General features: G+C 39.5%; 1 long non-coding RNA gene across 7 annotated transcripts in view; it reads left to right on the top strand.

Annotated features, from left to right (window-relative positions):
- Positions 1 to 23902, top strand: part of LOC110405904 — a 160117-nt gene that overhangs the window by 26434 nt on the left and 109781 nt on the right. For 3 of the 7 annotated variants that reach the window (XR_002443175.1, XR_002443169.1, XR_002443171.1), the window contains exons 1-5: positions 3388 to 4484; positions 14710 to 14794; positions 15056 to 15240; positions 16217 to 16323; positions 19983 to 20091. This is a non-coding gene — a long non-coding RNA (uncharacterized LOC110405904). Of the gene's footprint in view, positions 1 to 3387; positions 4485 to 10308; positions 14795 to 15055; positions 15241 to 16216; positions 16324 to 19982; positions 20092 to 23902 lie in introns of those variants that run through there. The other 4 variants (XR_002443172.1, XR_002443170.1, XR_002443173.1 and 1 more) reach the window with 4 other exon arrangements.

The raw sequence follows: 23902 nt of genomic DNA, 5'->3' as shown, positions 1-23902 counted from the left end.
ATTGCTTTGACCATGCATTGGTTGTAAATCTCCCCAGCGTTTCTGATGTATAACACATTGCACAATGTCTACTGTAATATATCCCACATAACAATTAGACCTTCAGCAATTCTGTAATAAACATGGTCAACAATGCTTTGAAATTGAGGCACAAGATTGTTGGATGAGTATATGTACACTGCAGTGTAGAGCATATTTTGGAAGGACCTACATGACACTACACATTTGTTAGGCTAGTATGTTAGTCTTGCTAACAGAGAAGGAAAATTTTTGTGGTGATGAGTTTTTGCTGAGTAGGGTACAGGGGTACAGATTTTCCTGGATTTTACTAATGATCACATACTAGTAAACTTAATTTTTCAACTGCTTCTTACATTTAATTAAAATCTTTACATAACACAGTATTAAATGGAAGGCATCTGATTGACTTTCGGCACTTATCATTAATTCCTATGAGGCTCATACGCTCAAGACTGTCCATATGCAACCTTAAACTGTATGGTGAAGCCCAGAGAGATAAATTTATGCCTCTGTAATCTAATTCTTGTTTTATGTAATTCATAAGTGATTTTGAAATTTTACAGAACAACTCTGGGCAAATTTGTATGCATCCTGAACCAGATTCCTTCCTTTGAGAAGGTTGTGTCCAACCTGTAGTAAACAGCGTTATTGAGTACAGAGAGATAAATATGGAGACATACCTGAGTGTGACTTTTTGAATCGCTTTTGATCATAGATCTCTAGATGTATGTAAGGCTTCACCACTTTTTATCATTCTTTTCAGAACAGAATATTTTTTGTGGATATTATTGCAGCAAACTTTTTTTGTTACAACAGATGATAGTTCAAGATAAGGAACATCAGGCTGTCAGTGTTCCAGAGAATTAAAATAAAATTATATTGTATTATTTTCATTATTTATTTCTTGTTAAAAAATAAGAGCAGCAGCTATCTCTTGCCTCCACCCTCCAACTTGTGGTGGACAATGCAAGAGATGGAAGGATTCAAGGGGGAGAATAAAGCCTGTCATAGATTGTGATACTGACTGGCAACTCTAGCAACCTAGTTTTTCAAGCTTTTTTTAAAAAACTATTTTTGTCTACAGAGACTAAAATTACTCCTGTGGAAAATTTCAAATTCAGTTAAGGAATAGCCTGTCAAAAATTATTTATTCATCTCATGATAGATGTGAACGTCTTGTGGGATGTTAGAAAGTGCCTGAGCAAGTTGGAACTAATAAGGTTTAAACATCTAATATGTTTAAGTTATCTTAAAAACTTAGTGCGATGTTGGTGCAAATATGTATATACATATATACATACATTTAAATAGATTGAAGTAAATGATTTTGACCTCACCATGTTTTCAAAAACATCTTAGCGACACTTAGCTGACTAAGTTAGAAAAAAGCATATCCTATATCCTAATGTTTAAAACATTGAATATAAATATGCAGGAAAGTATTGTTCCATTTGTGAAGATTTAAGGTTACAAAAGAAATAAAGCATGTCGGAAGAAGTTGCTCATATGTTTGAAAACTGGACAATTTTTCCCATCTTTTCATTGTATCTCTTTTGTGCTCATGACAGCCCATTTCCTTTTTTCCAGTGGTACCAGGTAGTTTATTAAGATGTATTGCTTCTCCCAGGAAACACTGCTTTTCAACACCGGAGTTAATCTGTTAGTTATTAAAATAAAAGAGTCCTCTGCTTTGTCCTTTAGGAAAAAGCTTAAAACATGAAAAGGAGTTCACCTTAGCATTAAGTACAGTAACAATATGGTCTTCTTTAAGAAGCGTTACATCTTCCAAAGAACCAACTCCTTCTGGTCTGAGGGAGAGATCAGAAGAGTCACCGAGTAGTGGAGCAGCAAAACCAAACTCCACTTACTGTTCTACACAGACAGAAATCACCACTCTTCACTATTCATGGTTAATGCAGCCAAAGCCCCTTGTGCGTTTTGAGAATGATAGGAAATGCAGGAGGTTCATTTGTTGGAGGAATGCAAAGATTTGTCCTGAGTTGGCTTTTTAACAGTGTTTTAGGCCTACTTAAAGGAGCTAATAGTTAGCTGTAGCTCTCCTTTGCTTTTGCACCATCTCTTCAGGCCCTGCTCATTTTGGCCGAAAGTCCTGTTTGTATCAGGTTTGGAATATTTTGTCATGTTGTTCTGAAGGAGAGTTTGCCAGTTATGTCATTTCAATAAATTGCACATGCTTTGCTGTATTTTTACCTTCTGTTCAGTTTGCTTTTAAAGGCTTAGCTGGAGAGTGAGAGCTGCCAAAATTGCAACTGTGCAGCATTTCCTGGCCTGGCAAGTCTGATATTTCTCCCTTGCTGACAATGCCATGAATAGCTGAATGGTAATGTGGTTGTTTGCTTTTTAAACCTTTCCCACACCTGATTTTGTTCATCTGAGGGGAATTTATGTTCTCTCTTAAATGACTGAAATGGGAGCATTTCCAAAATAATAGAAGGAAAATGTGTTCACAAAACTCTGACCTTTTCCTTTGCGCTTTGGATAAAGTACAGGACAATTAAAAGTAATTTTTACTGAATTGTTCACAGCTCTTTACACAAAGGAAATGAAGGAAATGAATAATAATTTGTATACGCAGTCCAGAGCTGAGATTAGGCTTGAGTTAGTGTAAAAGCTACGGGAAAACAGAACAAATGAGGTGGCTGTGATATAACATCTTCTTTCCCACAGGGAAGACACTTTGAAAACCATGCAGTTCAGTCATACAATCTTATAGTTGAAGCACCATGGCTCTGTGCTATGCTCCTATCTCCTGAAGAATTTAATTGCAAACAAATATTTTGCCAGATATGAACACTTTTTCCACCTCCTGAACTTAATGAGGAAGAACATTGTGGCTTGTTGTTTGAATACTAAAGTTAATAGACAACAGACAATTATAAATTGAGAAGGTGTTGATGCCATGTCACTGTTTCTGTATTGTCCCGTTCCCTCATTGGGTAACTAGAGAAAAACACTGATAACAGTACTTGCTCTTATAAGTCTCCAGAGTGCCTTGCAGAGGGAGCAAATATCTCCCATGGAGAGTTCTGCGCCTCAAAATTTATGGTAGTAATTAAATTGAGTTCAGTAACGCAAAGGCTTGAACACTAACCAGCTAAAGCAGGAAATAAGAAAAAGGGAAATGCCTTTTCTGAAACTTTTTATGTTCCTCATCTCATAATTGCCTAACCTGCACTGAGAATTGCTGTCATATCTCCCATCTCATTTGAATTTGTTATTCTCAGATTTCTTTTCCCTGGGGGCAATTTTGTTTGTAGTTGCTGTTTGCTTACAGGATTGAAAAAAAAAAAAATCACTGCCTGTCATAAAACAATTTACCTAAGAGAAAACAATAATACCACTGAGGAGATTGCTCAGTTACGTTTCTTGGTAAATACATACTTTTTAGCGATTGCTTTTATTTTCACAATTCCTCTCTCACAGTCCTTGACAGCCTCTAATTCCAGAGATAAATTCTCTCGTGCTCCAAAGCAAGTTACATCAGTTAGACTGATAAAGCCTGTTCTCATAGCAGTGGGTGATATCACAGAAGAGAGACAAATGAAGAATCAATAATAGTAATAATCCATCATTAACAAAATAATACTAAAATGGCAACAAAATTGTTCTTTTGCATAGTTTCCTCAAAGTCTTGAGATCATGATGTATTGAGTTTATGTGGCAAGCTCTTGGTGACGGAGGGCTGCAGGGGTGGCCTCTGCGAGCAGAGCCCAGCACTGCCCCACATCAAACCAGAGCCAGATCTAGCTGCTCCAAAAGGGACCTACTGCTGCCAGAGCTGAGCTGTGAGCAACACCGGGTGTGCTCTGGGAGAGCAGACTGAAGAATGGGAAAAACTGCTGCACAACAGCAGCTGGGAGAGAGGAGTGAGAAGTGGGAGAGAAGCAGCCCTGCTGCCCCCAAGGTGAGTGCAGAAGGAGGGCAGGAGATGCTCCAGGCATGAAGCAGAAGTTCTCTGCAGACCAAGGAGAGGTCTGCATCATGATGGAGCAAGTCGTGAAGTGCCACGTGGAGAAGATCTCTTTGAGCAGCCATGGAGGAGCCTGTGGTGCAGCAGAGGATGCGGCCTGAGGATGGCTGCGGCCCCCGGAGTCCCCACAGGAGTAGGCCTGGGGCTGGAGCTGCCGCCTGTGGAGGAGCAGGAGGGCCTGTACTGATATGAGCTGCCTCCTGCGGGGCCCTGTGCCGGAACAGTCTCCTCCTGAAGGATGGGCCCCACGGTATGGATCCATACTGGAGCAGTTCTCAAAGAGCTGCAGCCTATAGGAAGCCCACGCAGGATCAGTAAGGGAAGGATGGCATCCCGTGGGAGGGATCCCATGCTGGAGTAGCGGCAGAGAGTGACCACGAAGGAGCAGCAGAGACAAAGTGCTATGGACTGACTGCAACCCCCATTCCATGTTCTGTGCTGCTTGGATGAAGGAGGTGGAGAAGAGTAGATGGTGAGAAAGGTGTTTTTTTGTTTGCTTTTAGTTCACACTGCTCTAGTGTATAAGCAATAGACAATACATTACATTAATCTCCCTTATTGCAGAGTCTGTTTTGCCTGTGACGGTAATTGGTGACTGATTTCCCTGTCCTTATCTTCACCCACAAGCTGTTTTTTCATTGTATTTTCTCCCTTCTTCTGAGGAGGGGGAGTGAGAGAGCGGCTGTGTGGTGCTTGGCTGCCCATCGTTGTTAAACCACCACAACTGGTTATGAGTTTTAAAAGCAAGCAGCTGAACTTGGTCTGTGTGGGGCACATTTTAAAGGCACATAGGAGAGTAAGGATGAAGACAAGAATCTTACTTTTCTAGGCACATAATTATTTTAGAGTACTGCACAAGCTGTCCTTGATCCCCAGAACTGATGGCCTTATTTTCAGAAGTGTTGAGTATTCACCCGCTCTCTAAATGTAGCACTTCTATTAACTAAAACACTGAGTTTGGTCCCTTAAATAAATAAAGACAAATTTGAACAAACACTGAGTTCTTTCAGAAGTGATTTACATTCAAAATATTTAAGTAAAAGTCTTAGCATTGTTTTTGTTGCTCCATATGTTTCTAAAAGCTCCTATTATTCTTAACTGTGCTTAACTGTCCCTCTCTCCTTTTTCTACCCCTTAATTTATATGTTCTACTACATTTTTGTAATTTGTTAAGTGTTCTATTCATATTACTGCATGGATTCTTTCATCTCTACAATGACTGTTCTAAAATTAGTAGGTTTCCTTGATTACTGCTTTGTAGCACTTGGATAAATAATAACACTATAACCTGTTCTTACTCATGCTTTTCTGTTAAATTCTTTCCAGCAATCAATCTTCTTTGTAATTGTTTTTAGCTTTATCAAATTGGTTCTTTAAAAGCACAGTGTTTCTGACTTTATATTGCTTGGACATAAAAATGCAGCAGGATGATTGGTTTTAACTCAGCTATCACAATTTTTAAGCTGAAGGGGGAATTAATCTTTATCTCTCAAGGTAACGTTTAATATAGATTTCCTAAAACATCGATGCAAACCTTTTCATATAGGAAATTGTCCTCCCGAATAACACCAGTCTTTTAAAGTACACCTTTCGTATTGTAACCCTGAATGTTAATACAAAATTTTTCTATCTGTAGAAACTATAAATTGATATTAAGAACACAGGCATCCTCTTCAGTCTCTGTCTTTATGGTCTGAAAAAAAAAAAGACACTTATACCCTTTTGCATGATATATCTGTTATCATACTGACCATGACCATTCAAGTTTACTTTCATATCTTTCTCTGATTCACTGAAAAATAGTAATTTGATTTTTGATAGTTTTTGCAAATGCAAGTAATATGTTTTGAAAATCTCTAATTTCTGCTCATGAAATGGACATAGAATCTATCTCTGTGGTTGTTCTGTAATGCAATATCTTTATCATATTGAAAGTTTTACCATAATACCTTTTGTACTTGATGAGGATGAGAAACAGTAGCTTACATCTAATAAATGTCAGGCAGAAGATATGGCAGATTTTCAATAGCAAACTACAGTGAAGTACACAGCCTAAAACCTGCAGTATATTGTTAGGATTTCACAGGCAGGAAGGACTGTTAGATATGTTCTGATCCTTTTAAGGTAACAGTTCTTGCAGAAATCAAACTATTCAGGTTAAACCAGGTACCAGCTTGGTCAGCTATCCTCAGACTCCATAGACTGTTGTTTAAAAATTTATTTACAGTGCCCTTAGAATTATGAAATTTAAGCTTTGAGAGCTCTCTCCTGATGCCTTGCCAAAGGAAAACCAGTACAGACAATAAATATTGTTTACTTATAGAGAAAATAAGAATTCATATCCCCTGAAAATTATATCCCTTTGTAGCCAAGAAATGGTGCTATCTATCTTCCAATGCTGTAGAAACATCTAAAGCTTAGAAGCGTGTATTTCTCATTTCTCTCCATATCAAAGCCAGATGCCATGGTTTACATATGGGATCATCTAGTGTCGCACTGCACAGGCCATTAAAGAATGGAGATGGATTTCAGGATATCTGAGGTGGTTTTGAGGAACTGTTCAGTTCAGCACTGAACAGTGCTGAACTCCTAGTGTAGTCCCTATTTTTTTTCTCTTCATGTTGTCGTTTAAAAAGGCATCCTGGTCTGAAAATAACATTTTTTTTTCTTTCCAAATCTGGACAGAGATTTTTTTTTGCAGTTAGTGGGCTGCTTGATATTATCACATCCTGCCTACTTTTATTCTTTGCAGTAGACGTTTTTAAAATGGAACTTAAAAATAAAATCTTGTGGCTGCACCAGCGAGGGATTATCAGACATTAATTTGATGTGCTTGCTCTGAAGAATTTTGTTGTTTTCTTGCTTTTCACAACCTTTTTTAAATTCCAGAATTCATAACCCATTTTAGGAGTGATCATCAGATGATATTAGTCTTACCCATGAAGGACAGATGATACACATTTTTATGGCTTATTAGACTCCTAGATTTACCATGAACTCTGCTCCGAATACCAGCCTCCTACACTGCTACACTGACATTGCTGGGTAGATGGTCCCACTGGGGTTCCTGTTTTGTACCCTGCAACTTCTGAGATTCAGTGTGCCAGTGAGGATCTTAATGATATCTAAGATTCCTGAAACTTTTGGTTTTCATGGTAACCATGAAGCCTGTTGTACAATACCTACTGCTCTGTCACTCGTTTCAAGTTGAGCTTTGAAAACAATTGGCAGTTGAGAAGCACCCTTTTATGTCGTCTCTCGGAAGAGCCTGATATTTTCAGCTGAGGCATTTTGTTAGCACACAAGATACGTCTCTTTCCATGAAATAAATTGGCAGGGGGCTTTCAGTGATATTAATGGCTATGTGATTAGCTTGCTGTTCTTGGCGCAATGCTAATGAGAGCATCCGTCAGGGGAACACTCAGCTGATCCTCAGCTTGCATGCTCTTCACCTGAGAGGCTTCAGCTGAAGATTATGAAGGTTATAGTTTTAGCAAGAGGTGGAAAAGTGTAATGTCAGCAAGAAAAATACTCATTAGCTGCAAATATCCAATTAGGTACCAGCTAGGCAGGACTGAACACAGCCATGTGTAGGAGAAGAGTCCTTGCAGATATACTCCTCTCAAGGGTCTGTTGTTGCTCCCAATTGCTCTGGACTGCAATCCCGAAATGGTGCTAGGGCAGGACATTTGTTGCTGATGGCATAAACCAAACTGTGGGCTTCTTGACTGTTATTCCACATACAGTGTTGATTTATAGAGATCCACATAAAATATTGGACTTTCATCTGATATTTCCAATGATGTTGACAGACAGCAGTTGCTGTCTGCTGGAAGTCATGACTCTTGGTGGGGTCCAGATCAGACCCAGCTTGTTCATTTCTGCAGCAGTGTTTTGGACATGGTTCCAAAATAAAAAAAAAACCACGTAAATACATGCCTAGCTTTAACAACTAAATATGCAACATCTGAATAGGGATGCTATCTTGAATCAGTATGGCTAAATGTGACATTGTTATTAATATGCATTAATTGGAAGCAATCTTCTGCAGATGTGGCTGTACATTTGTAACTGGTGGAGTGGTGCATGCAGATCCTTCGGTTTGGTAACTTTCCAGTTGAATGGTGTTCTCATATGTGCTAGTTGAAGGAGCAGTTTGGGAAAGTGACATTTGTCAGAGTGGATCTCATTGTAGAGAAGATGCAGTCATTAGAACTCTGATCTGTGTGAGTAATTAACAGGTTCAAGACCTGGGAAAAGCACTTAGATAATCTAATCTGACTTTCTGTGTATCACATGCATGTTGCACTTTACTCAGATATCCTTGTGTAAAAACCAAATATTTAAATTAGGCTGATGGACTGTAACTTTCAGGGAACTGAACCATATACGATATGCAGGAAACATGCTATAAACCTTGCTGGTATTTCTAGAAAAGGTGAGATTTGCTGTGGTAGTTACAGCGAATAAAAACATGTTCCCCTGTCTCCTGGTTGTGGGAATATATCATTAAATAAAAAAGAAACACAATTACTCTCCCCCCCAAAAAAAAAAACAGAACCAACAAAGAAGAAGAAGATCAATATAATCCTGAGCTGATCAAGAAACTAGGTATCAAGACACCAACCTTGCTATACTCTCTTGTAGCAGACTCACCTAGCATCTGAGCTCCAGCGGTGCCAGGCACCGACTATCAAAAACTAATGAAGGGAAAAACATCCTGGAATAATATTTCACAGATCTAGTACCTCTGCACTGGAATATACCCTTGGCTTTCTGCAGACTGTTCTGCCATGATGTGTACTCAGTGCCACCAGTCGCCATCAGCTCAAGCAAGAAATTAGCTCAGTTAGAGTTCAGTTACTGCTCCACAGCTCCTTGAAGCTGGCTGCACGTTGCAGTGGGAACGTATTCTCGTAGCTGCCTTTGAATGGTGCCCTTTTGCTTCTTGCACTTGAGCTGACCTACTCGGTTTTTTTTTTTGTTTTGCTAAACATAGGCGGTCTAAAGCTTTCAGTGAAATGAGGTAACCTATTCAGAGACAAACTGCAATGTAAAAGGGTGCATTTGCCTTTTAGCAAACATAATATGCATCAAATCAATTATCTCAACATAGGCTAAATAGCATTTTACCCTACTGGCCGGGGAGCTGCAAGCTTCTATTGTCTCATGTAACTTTTTGTTGTTTTGAGAATGGCTGTTTGCATAACAGAATAGAGCACTGATTAGGAGTTGTTTAGAATTAAAGCACTCAGCCAGGCTGGTGTTTTGGATGTCAAGTGCAATGAAGAAACAAGAGTAATTGGAACAGGAAAACTAATTTCAATCTTCAAAGTCTAATTTGAGCAATTAGGAAAGAATTAGACTGGCATGGATATCACCAAGAAATGTCAATAGGTAACAAATGTCAAGTAAATCCCAGTAACACTGTGATTTGGACTAGCCTCTAAGTATACATGCCTGTGCTCTCCTTAGCTTCTTCAGGCATAAGCTACGGCGTTGATGGGATAAGGATACACTGAGGCTGAGAGCTGAGGCTGTTCAGCATGGAGAAGTATCCAGGGAGAACTGAGAGTGGTCTGTCAGTATCTTAAGTGGGGCTATAAGAAAGAAGGGACAAACTCTTTAGCAGAGTCGGTTGTGACAGGACAAGGGGAAATAGTTTCAGACTAAAAGAGGGGAGATTCATATTGGATATAAGAAAAGTGTTTTACAGTCAGGGTGGTGAGCCACTGGCACAGGTTGCCCAAAGAGGTGGTGGATGCCCCATCCCTGGAGACACTCAAGGTCAGGCTGGACCAGGCTGTGAGCAACCTCATCAAGCTGTGGGTGTCCCTGTTCATTGCAGGGGCTGGACAAGATGACCTTTAAAGGTCCCTTCCAATGCAAACGATTCTATGATTCTATGACGCAGACAGACTTTAGAAAAAGAGGAGGATTCCTCCAGTCTGAATATCTGGGGGTTCGTGACAAACTAGTCAAAGTATCTGTGTGATTCAGGAGGCCAGGTCCTGTTTGTTCTCCAGTGTCATACACAATCACTGCTGCTGCTTTGAAAGATACACAGCCTTTATTGATGTGATAGAAGAGGGAGGGAGGGAGGGAGCCAGGCGGTGTGTAGGAGTAAAAAGGAGATCGGAGCAGAACCAGAAATAGATCTCATTTTAGACGGCGTTATCTTCCAAGCCGTAAATTGCAGGAGGGACTGAGTGGAGATCCAGATCCACGTTTCAGTCTGAGGTTTTAGACCTGCTGCTATCTGAAATATTGCCACATTCCTGCTTTATGCCCTCTAAGTTTGGTGTGAATTAACATGAAAGGCAATTACAGACAGAATATGTCACTGTATTTATACCTTTGCTTTTTATTTACATGATGTTTTGAATAGCTGCTTTGCAAAGAAGCTTTCATGTATGGAATTTCCCTTAATACTGTCACTTGAAAGTCTGAAGTGCTGCTGTAGATTTTGACAAACCTATCAACAGGGGAATGTTTGGTGCCATTCAATTAATCTTGCCTCATATCTGTTACCCTTCTAATCCGAGAGAACTGTTTTACTGTACTGGGAGAAGGGAGGGAGCACTGTCTTGGGATCATGGCTAACTCTGCACTGGTTTTCCCAGTCGAAAGAGTAGTGTCTGGGACACTTTCTCAGTTATTTTCTGAAGATCAGGTAAAAGTCATGTTTTCTTTGAAAGTCTTCCTTTTTGTCCCATGGATTGCGAATCTTGCTATGATCTAAGAGGCAGTGGTACCCTGCTTAGTTTTCTCAGCACTGTCACTCATCCTACTGGGACTTCAGAACCTCTGGCAGTGGGCAGGAGATAGGCTTTCTGCTTACCTTGCCTTACTTATCTACTGTCTAGGGAAAGCAGGTGTCTTGCTTCCAGGGTTTAAATTCCCTAGAAGGGGCCATCTTCTGGGTACCCACGTCAGTTATTGCTTATTGTATATATTTGTTATGCATTTGCTTAGCATTTGTCTTTCTGGTATACAGCTGTTACCATCAATGTTGACTTTAAATCAATTCCCTGTTGCTGACAATGGCTGTAATTCATTTACAAAAAGCAATTATCTTTACTATGGAAAAAGTCTAGATAAAATTCACATTAAACTGATGTGAAACATGTACACCATACTGTTGGAAGTTGGAGTGTTTTGGCAATATCAGCCTTCCAGTCTTAAGTGTGTGTCCCTGCAGATGACAGGTACTTTCATGGAGCCATGAAGTAAAAACTAAGAGTACAACAATTACATTTTGGAGTTTGGTGTGTTGTGAGTGCTTAGATCCGTTCACATGTGATTAGGTCCTTCTGTGTACAGTGAGATGTCACCTGTCTACAGAACTGAACATCACGTGGACACTTCAAGAAGGGCAAGTGAATTTTAAATCAATTACTTTTTCCTCACTCTGCGATTGCTGGCAAGTTTTGAGGCAGAACTAAGAAAGTGTACCAAGTACCGATACCAAGCATTATGGAAATCATACATTTTTTTCACGTTCTTCTGAGTCCTAGATGTTCCAGTGTCCTTATTAGGGGGAAGCTAGGTTAGATTCTGTAGCTTTCCTGAATGTTCAGCTTAATGAAAATATTGACTGTTGAAAGTAATACAGTTTTTAGATGCTGAGTCTCTAAACATGATAACCAACACAACATCGTGGACGCAGCAAAGACTGTTGGAGTGAATACTGCCATATAAGATGCTAATTAAACTGGGGCTGTATTTACCCAAATTGTCATGACAGGCCCATCAGTTTCAAGTAGCACAGCTCAGTAGCACAGAGCTCATGATTAAATCAGTTTAAAATGTGCATAAAACCAGTATATATCTCAGCCCCTCAATTAGTATAAATGGGAATGGGTTACACATGCATATTTTCATAAAATTGGAAAGTTTGTTACACCTGTATCTATCCAGAGAAACTCAGCACTGTTGCCTGGCTTCCTTGAAGAAATGCCAGCCTTGCTCCCCTTCCATTCCAAGCTGTAATTGTGCCACACTCATCATTTTAGATCGGTTCCAGTGTCATGATCAGCTTGGAACATAAGGTGAGCAGAGAAAAAGCGTGCAACTCAGTAGCTTTATTTGACATTTTCATTATGCTTCAAAACTTTGAGATATCCTACCCTGTCATACCCAGATATTTTCATTTAGAAAGAAATTGATTTTACTAGATGGCTGTATCTGGATGGCCCAATGTCCTCTAAAATAAGGCATGCTTGGTAAACATTTGTTTTTGCACAGAAGTAAACTCAGAATGAATCCCAAGGGAAACAGAAGATATTTATGGGAAAATTTGTCTATGCATTCTTAACCTTAGAACTTCCCTTAACTCACTCCTGAGTACACTGTGCAGCAGGGTTTCAAAATAAAAATGTGTAGTCTCCCAGATTTCCTTTGGAATACAAGTTTTAACTTAATTACCTACAGAACTGTCTTAAAGTTAATGCAAGAAAGCAGAGAAAAGTCTCCAGGATGTTTGTCTTATAACTGATTAATTTAATTTTTTTTCCATTAAAAAACAGTCTGCAATACTCTATAACTCTGATGAGGTCATGATCAAGCAATGTCCATTTATTTTAGAATGTCAAGATCAGTTTAACCTCAAGATGGTGCTAGATGGTTAAGTTGGCTGTCACAACTACTCTTGTTTGTCATTTAAATTTTTGCAGAATGAAAAAGCGTCAATAATATATAATTGGTTAATAACCAATAAGGAGGCATAAAAGGACTCTTATTAATGTGGATCACATATATAGATTAATATGTTTATCTACCGGAGCAGGGCATGAATTGATTTGAAAAGATACGGATTGTATCTGCATCTAGTGAAAAGTAGTGCTTGGAAAGAAGCAGAGTATGCATGAAAGTCTTTGGAATAACGGGGATAGGAGATATACAGTATGCAGTGTGGCATCTTACCAAGTTACGAGAACCAAATAGTAGTCCAGGAATAGTGGGAGTGTCATTCTGGCAAATTAAATTAATTGAAGTATAAAGATAAGTGGTAAATACTTACAGCTGAAGATTTTAAAGAATTATAAACTCTTTTATTCAAAATAAATAGAAAGCAGAAATGCATTCGTTATTCCAAATGAAGTTGTTTTCATACTAGAAGATGGTTAGCCAAATCACGGCCATAGTATTTAAAGTATAACAGTGCTATGAATGTGCTAAGACCCTGCTAGTGCAAACACAGAGAGCTTAATGTAACGTAGCAGTATACTCAGATCAGCAGGGAGATGAGCTGCGTTATTCTAATGACTTCCTTAGCACAAGCAGTCGTGTAGATGGTGTTACAGCAGAACAGAAAATGCAGACCGCTGCTGGGGGCTTTCACTTCCGTTGTGGCACTGGGTCTGATCTTCTAGTACAGTGAAACAGCGGTCAGATGGCCAGAAATTCATGTTACAGCTTCATTTCTTGTGGAAGAGTCACGGGAATGATTTTCAAAGGAGCTCTTGACCATCGTTTTGTTACTATTTATTGCAAAAAAAAAAAAAAGGCACTAGGTTTGTGTAAGCTGCTCATAAATCAATGTGTTGGTCGCTGCAGTGGATCTACTCTCTTAGAAAAAATGTTTTTCCAGCTTGAAATGTGAGTCTGCTTGAAGATCCCAGTTCCTGGGCAGACCCGTGGGTGTTGGAAAGCAGCAAGTCTGTCTCCTCACTCCCCCACTCAGTTATTTTTGTTGTTGTTTCCTTTTCTTTTGTCTTTTTTAATGCTCACTATTTTGGCAACAAGATTTAATCTCTTAGAAAAGCTGCAAAATGGGAACAATTTATGTGTCAAGTCAATTTGTTTTGCACTAGGAAGGCCTTTCAAAAAGATGTTTGTTTAATGTATAACCTGATAAATGAATCAGCAAAATAACATGGGAGCTTGGGGATGTGCAGTGACAGCTGGCTTTTTATTTCATTTTATTTTTAATTTTGAAATTTTTATTTTGACAGGCATTTGTCTTGATATCTTCCAATGTTTTCGTAATTGTTTAATGCAAGCAATTACTAATGAGGATGCTGAATCAGCCAAGACAACATTACAGAAATCTGAAAAGCTCTGGAATTGAAAAGGGCCGCTTGATCTCCTGAAATCCCTGGAAATTTGCCACCACGCCTTTGTATTTAAAAGAGAAGATTTTGCTGTCCCTCTCATTTGTAAACCTGGAATGACATAAATGAACACACTGATGCCTATACTGCTCAAAGGCTTAGTTTCTTTAGGGTTTATATAATGCATTTCTTGGAGAGAAAGAGTCAGCTAAATGTAGTTGTTTGGTGTTTTTTTATAAAGCAGAGAAATGGAAGCTGGATTGTGTCCTACCCACAGATTTCTATCAGATACAGATAAAAGTATAAATAGCCTGGGAGACAGTGTCCTCTTAAATGACCATCCTAAGGTTACTGGGGCTTTTGGAGAAGATTTTTCTTGCCTAGGCAGCTATAAAGAAACTGAAAGTTGATTTAAGTTTTTATTATAGGGAAATCAAATTCTACATCACTTACATTCAGTATTTAAGCAGGGCAAATGTTTTATGTTTAATTTTAGAAAACTGTTCAGAAGGAAATAACACACCGGTCATCTCAGTTATCCAAAAATTGATTTTAAAATGTATTTCAAAAGGGAAATAAATGGCATTTTTTAGAGCAGTGGGGAAATGAACATACTATGATTTTTTTTTCATTATATTCCAGCGTGACTTTCCAGCTGACAGAAGGAGAGAGCCAGTAATAAAATTCATGCTTACATGGTTCAGGATTAATCAAGGGGAGAGCTAAGGTAAGAGTATTTAGCTAAAAGTCATTTTAAGTCACAAGTACATAAGGATAGATGATTAATTATGTTGTCCACTTTGGGCAATGACTGTGCAGGACAAATTGCATTTGAACTTGGCCACAAGACAGTTTAAAAAACAAAAGCACTGAGTGGCAGTTAACAAGAATACGTTATTTTTTCTTCCTCTTAAGGCATTGTGTATTAATACAGAGAAATGTTTCCTTTTTGGCTTCATAGAGGAATTAAGTAGAAAGTTGTTTATAGATATCCATCCTGACAGAGGATCCTTCCAGGAGCAGTCTCGGAGGTGCATCCTGCTGAGATGTGGAGGATGAATGTTTGCACCGACCTCTGCTGCACGAAGATGAGAGCCAGCAGCTGGATCTCCATATGGAGGATTGAAGTTTTTGCATTAAAGAAGGAAATCTTTCCAGCAACTCTTTTGGCAGGTACAATCATAAAGATAGTCTTTGAGCATCTTATTACGCTGTTAATATATTCCCATTGGGAAGTTAAACTAATTAACTTCTCTCTTATGCATACCTTGGTGATATTTTTACATTTCTCAGGGCACAAAACCAATCACAAGAACAGAAAAGTGTCACCTTCCAATAGGTACTCCATGGAAGGCTCTGGAGGACATTTTTAAAGCAAAATGTTTTGTTTCCTCTTTAGTTTTTTGACAATGTAGAACAAGAAACGGTCTTAAGAGTTTTACCTGATAGCATTGCTTCAGTTTGGTAGTTATCTCTGCTTCCTCTATTTTTTAACTTTTGTTTCTTTGTGCTCTTGATATCATCTGTACCTATTCTTGTGTTCTATGATTGCCAGAAAAAGAAAAAAAAGAATAATCTCAGCATTGAGAAATAGAGGGATGGAGTACAACAAAGGACCCACTGCAATGCTGAGGGGATTGGAGCACCTCTCCTGTGAGGAGAGGCTGAGAGAGCCAGGGCTGCTCAGCCTGGGGAAGGCTCAGGGGGATCTCTTCCATGTCCGTAAATACCCGAAGGGAGGTGCAAAGAGGACACAGCCAGGCTCCTTGCAGTGCTGCCCAGTGTCAGGAGCAGAGGCACTGGGCACAGCCTGGAGCACAGGAGCTCCCTCTGCCCACCAGGCAGTACTGCTGTGCTGTGCGGTGCTGGAGCCCTGGCACAGGCTGCCCAGAGGCTGCGGGGTCTCCTCCTTGGAGCAAAGCCGCCTGCCTTTGGGGCGGGCCCTGCTCTGGGTGGCTCTGCTGGGGCAGCACTGGGGCACAGGGACCCCAAGGTGCCTCCAGCCTCAGCTGTGCTTTGACTGTGTAAGAGTGCTGTTCAGTGTGCTGATGTCATCGGCATCTGTAATGTAACGATGTGGGGATAGGAGCCCTGGATCTCTTCAGACTTGATCTAAACCTACTAACCTGATTGTTTTCTTTTTGTTAAGGTTTCATTGCTTCAGTCTACTTTGAAAACAAGGTCTTTGGAACATCCTTTGGAACAAAACAAATTTCAGCAGTGAACATTGGTCAAGTGGAGCAGAACGTAATTTAGGTGAATAATGAAGGACAGACAGAACACAGTAGTAGTGTCTGTATGCAAACTCAGTCTCTGATGGCAACTTCTGTCATTCATAGTGTTCTTCCAACTACAAGGGAGTATATTCTTCTAAAAGCATTGTTGTCAGTGTGTTGTGGAAAACAACAGTAACACAGGACAAGGATCATTGTGTGCATCTGCCTAGTACTTCTAAGTGATATATTTTTAGTGATTTGGAAGTTAGAATGGCTTTTGTGTCAGTCAAGGTCATTTTTTTTTTTTTTTGAGCTTGTTTGATGCTCACAGCAAAGCTACAGTATAAACTGCAATTCAGCATAATATCCCTAATTTAAGATGTAGACAATTATGACAGATTAACCAGAGATAATAGCTGTGAACTTTATTCTTTATTACCTGGATCAGCAATGTTAGAAGAATAAATGGAAGGCATAAATGAAATAATCTGTTGCTGCGCAGTTGAAGAACACTCTAAATCACCTTGTTAACTAAGAATGAAGACTATGTTCTTGAACAGACAGAAAAAATCATGGTTAAGGTCACTGTAGATTTATTATCTCAAGGAACATTATTTTAAAAAAAAAGGGTTTTCTTTACATTATAATTAGCTAAAAGAAGCTTCCATCTTCAGCTGGTTTGCAGTTCCAGGCATAAGAGCTTGTACAAGAATTCACTAGATGACAATGTCGTCTGAACAAATTGAAGGAAATCTATTGAATGGCATGAAATATATGTTTTCAAAAGCATGAGCAGCAGGAAAGATGTTGTCAGCACTCTCTTGTATGGCTCTTAGGAAATTGCATAGTTGCACAGCTTTGTATTTCAAGGCCAGAATGAGCACAAGTTTTGTTACTGCTTTTTCCCCAAAGCAAATTTTTTGAGGGGGAAAAGGGATTATGGACAATTTAAATATAATCTACTTTCAATTTTAAAATCTCTAAAATATGAAATGGAGAGTAAGTACAATGAATGTTAGCATATATTTCATGAAAAAATAGAAACATATTCTGAAATATATTTAAACCATTATCTAACCACTATCATTTATGAATATGCTTTAATCAAAATCTACACTTAAATTTCAATTCTTGTGAAGAAACAATGGCTACTGAAAAAATTGGGATGAAAAAAATGCTGTGAGTCCTATTCGAGACTATTTGACCCTTAAACGTGATCATTCTGTGGGAAGCCACTTAGCAGAACCTAGGACTAGATTTATCCCATGTAACTTTAGCAGTTTCCTTAACGTGCTGAGCAAGGAGGCTCTCTGCTGAGATGGCCCATGTGGAAGGATGCACAGCTCCAGGAAAGCTGCATCCCAAGTGGCAGTGCTTTTTCTCTCAATTGATGGAAGCAACACGGTATTAAGGCTTCCAAGTGCTGAGAAAGTAAAGGAACCAGAGGTATTTGGGTCATACTGAAGGACTTGTGGTTTATTCCTTGCTAATAAAAATCAACCCTAATAAAGACTGTTACAAATCTTAGCTGTTTTAGTGAAGCTTAAAAGAATCTACTCCTAGCTAATCTTGCTCTCATCTGCCTAAGGAGAATTCCTGTTGCTATTTCCAGTGCGATTCAGGCTGGTCAGTTGATTTACACGGCAAAATTGTGTGTCATGAAACTGAATGCCTCTGGTTCAGCCTCTCCTCTGAGGATCCCTGGCAGCTGTAGAAACAACACAGAAGAAAAGGATTCATACCAAATCCTTATTTTCTGCCAGCAAATACATTCAGGATTACAGGGTAATAATTCCGGGCAGATTGAGGAGCTTCATGGATGTTATGAAGTTATATATATTGCCCACAGATTTTCAGCTCAGTGAATTTGAGTGTGTAATAGCCTGTGATGAAGCATGCAGGCCTATCAGTGCCCCTGGAGGAGATTCTTGAAGTCATTTCACACCCTGTGCTGAGCAGGATCTATTAAGAGGAGAACCTGCCAGGCCAAGTCCAAACAAGTTAAATTCCCAACCAGGGTCTGAAGCTATTCAGGGTGTTACTAATAATGGAAACATCATTATCTGCAGCCAAACTCATTTACATGATGTATTTTGAAAGAAGGCAATTGGGATTAGTGGGGAGAGGACTGTTCTTCCTGCCAGCCAAAGGGGTAAGCACTGGTGTTACCCAAGAGACTTTTTGATTTCTTGTCCTCGTGTTTATTGATTGTCAGCATACATGGTTGACATGAAGTTACAGATATTTCCTTGAAACAAAGCTCTCCTGGAGAGCTTTGACAGCCTCGTATGTGGCTTGTTTAAATGTTAATAGGTTATTAGCCATACTTCTAAAATCAGCATAATAGAATTTACATTAGTGTGTGTTTCACAGAGCACTGAAGTGGGAGCACACTTGGTGTTTCTGACCAGGACAATCTGCTTAATACAAGGTCAACTCCTTCGCACCAGCTACACTCAGTTTTTTTTTTTTAATTAGATTTTATCTTAAATAGGGATTTTGATTTTCTCTGTCACCACAAGACATAGATCAATGAGCATCAAGAAGGTAAGTGGTGAAATTAGAGCTGTGGCAACTATTTGGATACTCAAATGATATCGTAACATGACATAGCAGTCAGAGAAACTGTACCTGTTAGGTATTTGTAGAACCAAGCCTGCAGATGTTTCTAAAGGAGCTGACCTACTTTGAGTGGAGGTTATTGGGCTCAGAGTACATCGACTGGGTACAGTTTGGTGGTTTATGTTATACTCAGGCTCACACTAGGTGGCAATAACTGTCCCTTAAAGGCTTACAATAGGACCTACAGAAAATGGTTATACATTTTCTACTTTGTAAAGTGAGAACCACCTTTTATTGTCCAGCTCTGCCTTTCTCACAGAAGCGAGTTAAGATTTATCTTTTGTTGAAAGATAAATCCAAAGTCAGTGGTTTCATTTTCTCCAGAAACACCGTTGTACATATTTTCTTCAAAGCTCTGATCTGAGAACCAGCAGCCCTGTTAAATTCTTCTTCACATGCACTCCTCTCCTATCAGCGGAAATACAGCCTTATCCTTTAGAAATATTATTTCAGCTCCTGCAGTGGCCACTACTGTTCTATCTGCTTCTGATGCCCCAGAGTGCTGAAATGATTTCAAATGCCATCCACAGTGAGCTAATATTGCCAAAGAGATTTCAAATACCAGCCAGCCTTTGCTATTCACACCCGAGTAGTTTGAAATATCAGCACTGGAGTAGCCTCATAAATTAGCAGCTCATTACATCTTTTCATTACAGATGTGGCAATGTCATCCAAGAAAGTTAATGACTCAGGCACCAGGAAATGGTCTTCTAGGTAGCAAATGTTCAGCAGATCACAGTATTCCATTTATAGCACAGAAGATGATCTAAAATGTTGCCATTGCTCTGGAGAAAACAAACTACTTCATCCAAACACGCTGTAGACTCTGTCCATGAGAAAAAGTGTTTCTCTTGCTAGCTCAAGTTGTTAAGTCATGCTCATCTATTACACTACCTGTTATCTTCAGTAATCTATGACTCTGTGCAAGAGTAATACATGGTAATATTCTCATGGTGAATATTGGTAGTCAGGACTAAATAAGTGTGTTTTTTTTTTTTTTAATGTTTCAAAACACACTACAGACCCTAGTAATTCTCACTGCCTCTTTGTGATATTGATCTTGTTTAATTATTTCAGAGATACTTACACTGAGATAAAAAGACCAAAAAAAAATTGTCCAGTGCTACTCCATGGAAAACAGACACGAATACCTCAGTTCTCAGTCTGCTGACCATGCTGCGACAAGGTAAGGTTCCATTTTGAACTAAGTGATTTTGCGTACCTCCTATGAGGTATCTGTGATCCCATAGCATACTCAGGTGATACTATTTTATGTTAGGCTTAACAGCCATTGAAGTTTCTTACATAAGTTCTGTGGGATTCCTTTGGTTTCTTCCTGTAGTATAGGGATTGATGAACTGTTCAAAGCAATATTGAGAGAGATCTTGAAACAAAGCAAGGAGTATGTAATGTCAGCATGCCTTCCCTGAGCTTTCCCTGTTACACTCACTAATGTTAGCTTTCTAGGAGCAAATTCTAAGTGAGTTCTGGTTGGAAATTACATATTTTCACTCTTCGTTAGTTAACTTCAATTTTTAAAATGGTGGGGAAATGACTTGCTTCAGTAAAGCAACTTCTTAGTATTTATTTATACTTAGTGTCCCCTTTCACCTAGTTACTTCACTACAAATACATCATCAGTAGACTTTCCACCTGGAGCAGAGGGAGAGGAAGAAAGGCAATATAATTCCGGAAGTCCCTTGAGTTGCTCTTACTGGTTTGGGCAATTCCCAAGAAGCACTTGGGACTCAAAGCCTGTCAGCAGAGCAGCTCATCCAACCTGCCTAAGAATTTTGCTTGCAGAGCCAGCTCACTTAGTGGCCAAAATTCAGTCTTTACAGGACACCTGATAGGTGCTGTGGCACGTGGATTGCCTGGGCAAAAGCGAAATGTCTAAAATGTTCCCAAAATTGCCCTTAGAGAGTGTTGTCCAGCTGGCTCAGACTCTTTGTGTATCTGCCTCACACTGAATGTTCCTGGGCACTGAGAACTGCAGACAGATAGACTTTAAAAAAGGGGTAGAAGAGGGGGGGATGCATTAGTCAGACTTTAACAGTTGCTTTCCAGGAATATGTCATGTTTTTGCACACTTGAAAGTTTTCCCTGGATACTGAGTCATTTCTGCACAGAGTTATTCTGGGCCATCCAGCCTATGATACTGTGTTGTAGTCTTCACACAGTTGCATAACAAAAATAAGTCAATCCTAGTTTGTTCAGCATCTTGTGGATGATTTAGGAAAGTATTTGACAATAGCCACAGGTCAGAATAGTTGAGAGTCAGGTTACATTATTACCACTTGCCAGAAACCAGGCCAGAGGGCAACATTCAGCGCAGCAAAATCCATTCTGGAGACTTTTTCATCACAGTTCTGTGTACCTAGTATAGCTGCTATTCTCACTTTTATGGAACGCAGAAGAGAAATTGTTCTAGACAAGTTAAAATCAAAGACTTGAACTGTGAATAATCCTTTTGTTGGTAGCAGATTGGAGAGAATGGTTTAGTTACATGGATACTATTGCACCTGCAGAGGGAAAGCAGCCTTGTTTCCAGGGTGTGTAAATCTGCTTTGGTCTTTGTATTTTTATGATAGGATCACAGAGTAGAGAATCAGGTCTATATGGTGCATAATTTTAGCAGAAGTCACCTTCCAGAAGAACAATTTGGAGAGTTCATATCCTTGTGTAAGAAGGGAAATGCAGTCCCAGCCCCAACCCATTTTCTTTCACCCATTACTGACCCACCTTTGCTCTTGCACAGTTTCCCAGTTCTGAAGGAAGCCTATGGATTTATGTCAGTTGAGAATGTCTTTGAAAAATGCCTTTCTTGTTCTCTCCTAACTGTCAGTGTGTTGTCCGGCCTTAGCCAAGTGGATCTGTTTCAGTTCAGTACTAACCTCTGATTCCTGCTGCAGCCAGCCAATTTTCTTCCCTCTTTCCAGTTTGCTGAACATCTCAGAGCTGAAGGAGTTGTGTTACCACTTACCCTTCTAGCTTTTGGCACAGACATCTTTGGTGATTAACCCCAAAATATTAAAGATCTTGTCACCTGGAGGATGATCAGTTGTTGAACACTACACAGAGAAAGCAGAAAAGTTTGTTAGAATTATTGGAAAACTTCCTTCCAAGTGCTTGTTTATTTTGCTGTATTTTTCATATCAATTTATAAAATCCTGGAATATTTTTCCCTTTTTGCAATAATAACAAATCAGTAAAATTATTGTAGTAGGGTTCTCAGCAGAAACCTTTATAAGCCTAGCTGGGCTGGACTGATCAGATGTCAGAAGTTTGGAAAACTTTGCTTAAAATGTGGGTTCTTCCGGTTAGATATTTAACATTACAGCATCTTGTAGAAGGTAGATAGCAGTCAAACTGCATATGTTTTGGGTACATAGTAAGTGAGATTTTAATGTGCTGTTTGAGCTCTGTTGACAGGTCAGGGAGAGGTGTGAATTGTACATTGATACCATGTAGGTCATCGTGTCACCATGGTTGTCTGGAGTAAGTTGCAGAACTCACTCAGTAATACAGTGCTCTCAGGTTGAGTGGGTTAGAGACAGCTTTCTCATTGCTTGGAAGGGAAATATTTTCTGCAGAACTCACTGTACTTGCCTGCACTGGAAATGGCACTCGAAGATTCCCCAAATCAGGCCTTCGGCTGGGTGGACTCTGCTACCTTCTGTAGAAACTGTTTGTGTCATGCTGTGTCAGTACCTCAAGGAACAGGGCCGATCTCCTTCCTGCTGCCTTTGGAAAACAGCATTTAGAAAGTGATACGGGGGTGAGGAACGAAGGTGGAGAAGGTTTGGTGCCACTTCCTTGTGTTATGTACTGCTGACAATTTCATTCTTGTTTTGTGAATGACTCACGGGCAGGAGCCCATAAAGGGGGATTTATTAGGAGGCAGAAGGGAAGGTAACTCTGCCCTTCAGTACGTGATGTATTCATTTTGGGTCTTGTGATAAGAAAGCAGCTGTGCTCACATGCGTTATATAACAAAACTGTTTTGGCATCCGTAGTCAGATGATTTCAGTCACATCCAAATTTCCCTTTCTACTGCAGTTAGAATGGGGCTGGTATCTTGATTTATAGAGATTTAAACTAGCCAGGGAGGCCTTTTTCTAACGGAATTTTACACCTATTCAGTTTACTTGACGTCATGGAATTGTACTAAAAGATCCTTTATGTGATGGAGGATGTAACCCTTCTGTTTTAGTGTTGAAAAACAGATAAAATATGGTAAGTAAATGTGACCTTGTATATGTGGAACTAACGCATCAGGCCGGTTCAGTGGCAGCAACTGCAATTCGTAGTGAGCACTCAAGGTGTTCTTCAGAGATTTTTGAGGAAATTTTACTCTTCCTGACCTTCATCCTTGACAGTTCTTCACAAATGTGCGTACTGCCAAAATAACACCTGTTGGATAAGGTGTGGTTTTAAAACGAAGGATACTTCTTTCTGGTACGAGAGGTGTTGTGAAAGTCTGGTAAAGAGACATGATCAGATTGCTGTGTTGAATATCTGACTGCAGCTCTATACATTCCATTTGGAAATTCGCAGGTAATGTATTTATATCAACTGAAAATGGTGTCGCGAACATGAACTGATGATATTTTTGGCAATCTTGAAACCTATTCTCAAACTCCTTTATCAAACTGGAAAGCACAGCTGCATGTTCTTCTACTTATTAAAAGCTCATTGTTTTGCCTTGCAGAGCATGCCTCCCTTTGTGAGAGCCTTTCACATGTGCTGTATTGACTGTGGTATCTGCACCTAGTGAAACAAGTCCAATTACTTTAATTCTGAGGCAAGAGACATGCCAATGAATGGCTCACTCTCTTGCCCTTATATCTTGTGCTTTTTCCCTGACTAATCTACCTGTTCAGTGAATTGAAAATAATTGATGGAAGTGGTATGCCAAGTTTCAGTCAAATGCATTGGTTGCAAGTATTTTGGCAGGATGTACAGGAGGGAGAATTGCAATACCTGTAAGAAATTAT

This window comes from Numida meleagris, chromosome 13 (assembly GCF_002078875.1).
Source record: "Numida meleagris isolate 19003 breed g44 Domestic line chromosome 13, NumMel1.0, whole genome shotgun sequence".
NCBI lineage: Eukaryota > Metazoa > Chordata > Aves > Galliformes > Numididae > Numida > Numida meleagris.
Note: the sequence above shows the minus strand (reverse complement) of the source record. Positions and strands in the feature narration are given on the sequence as shown.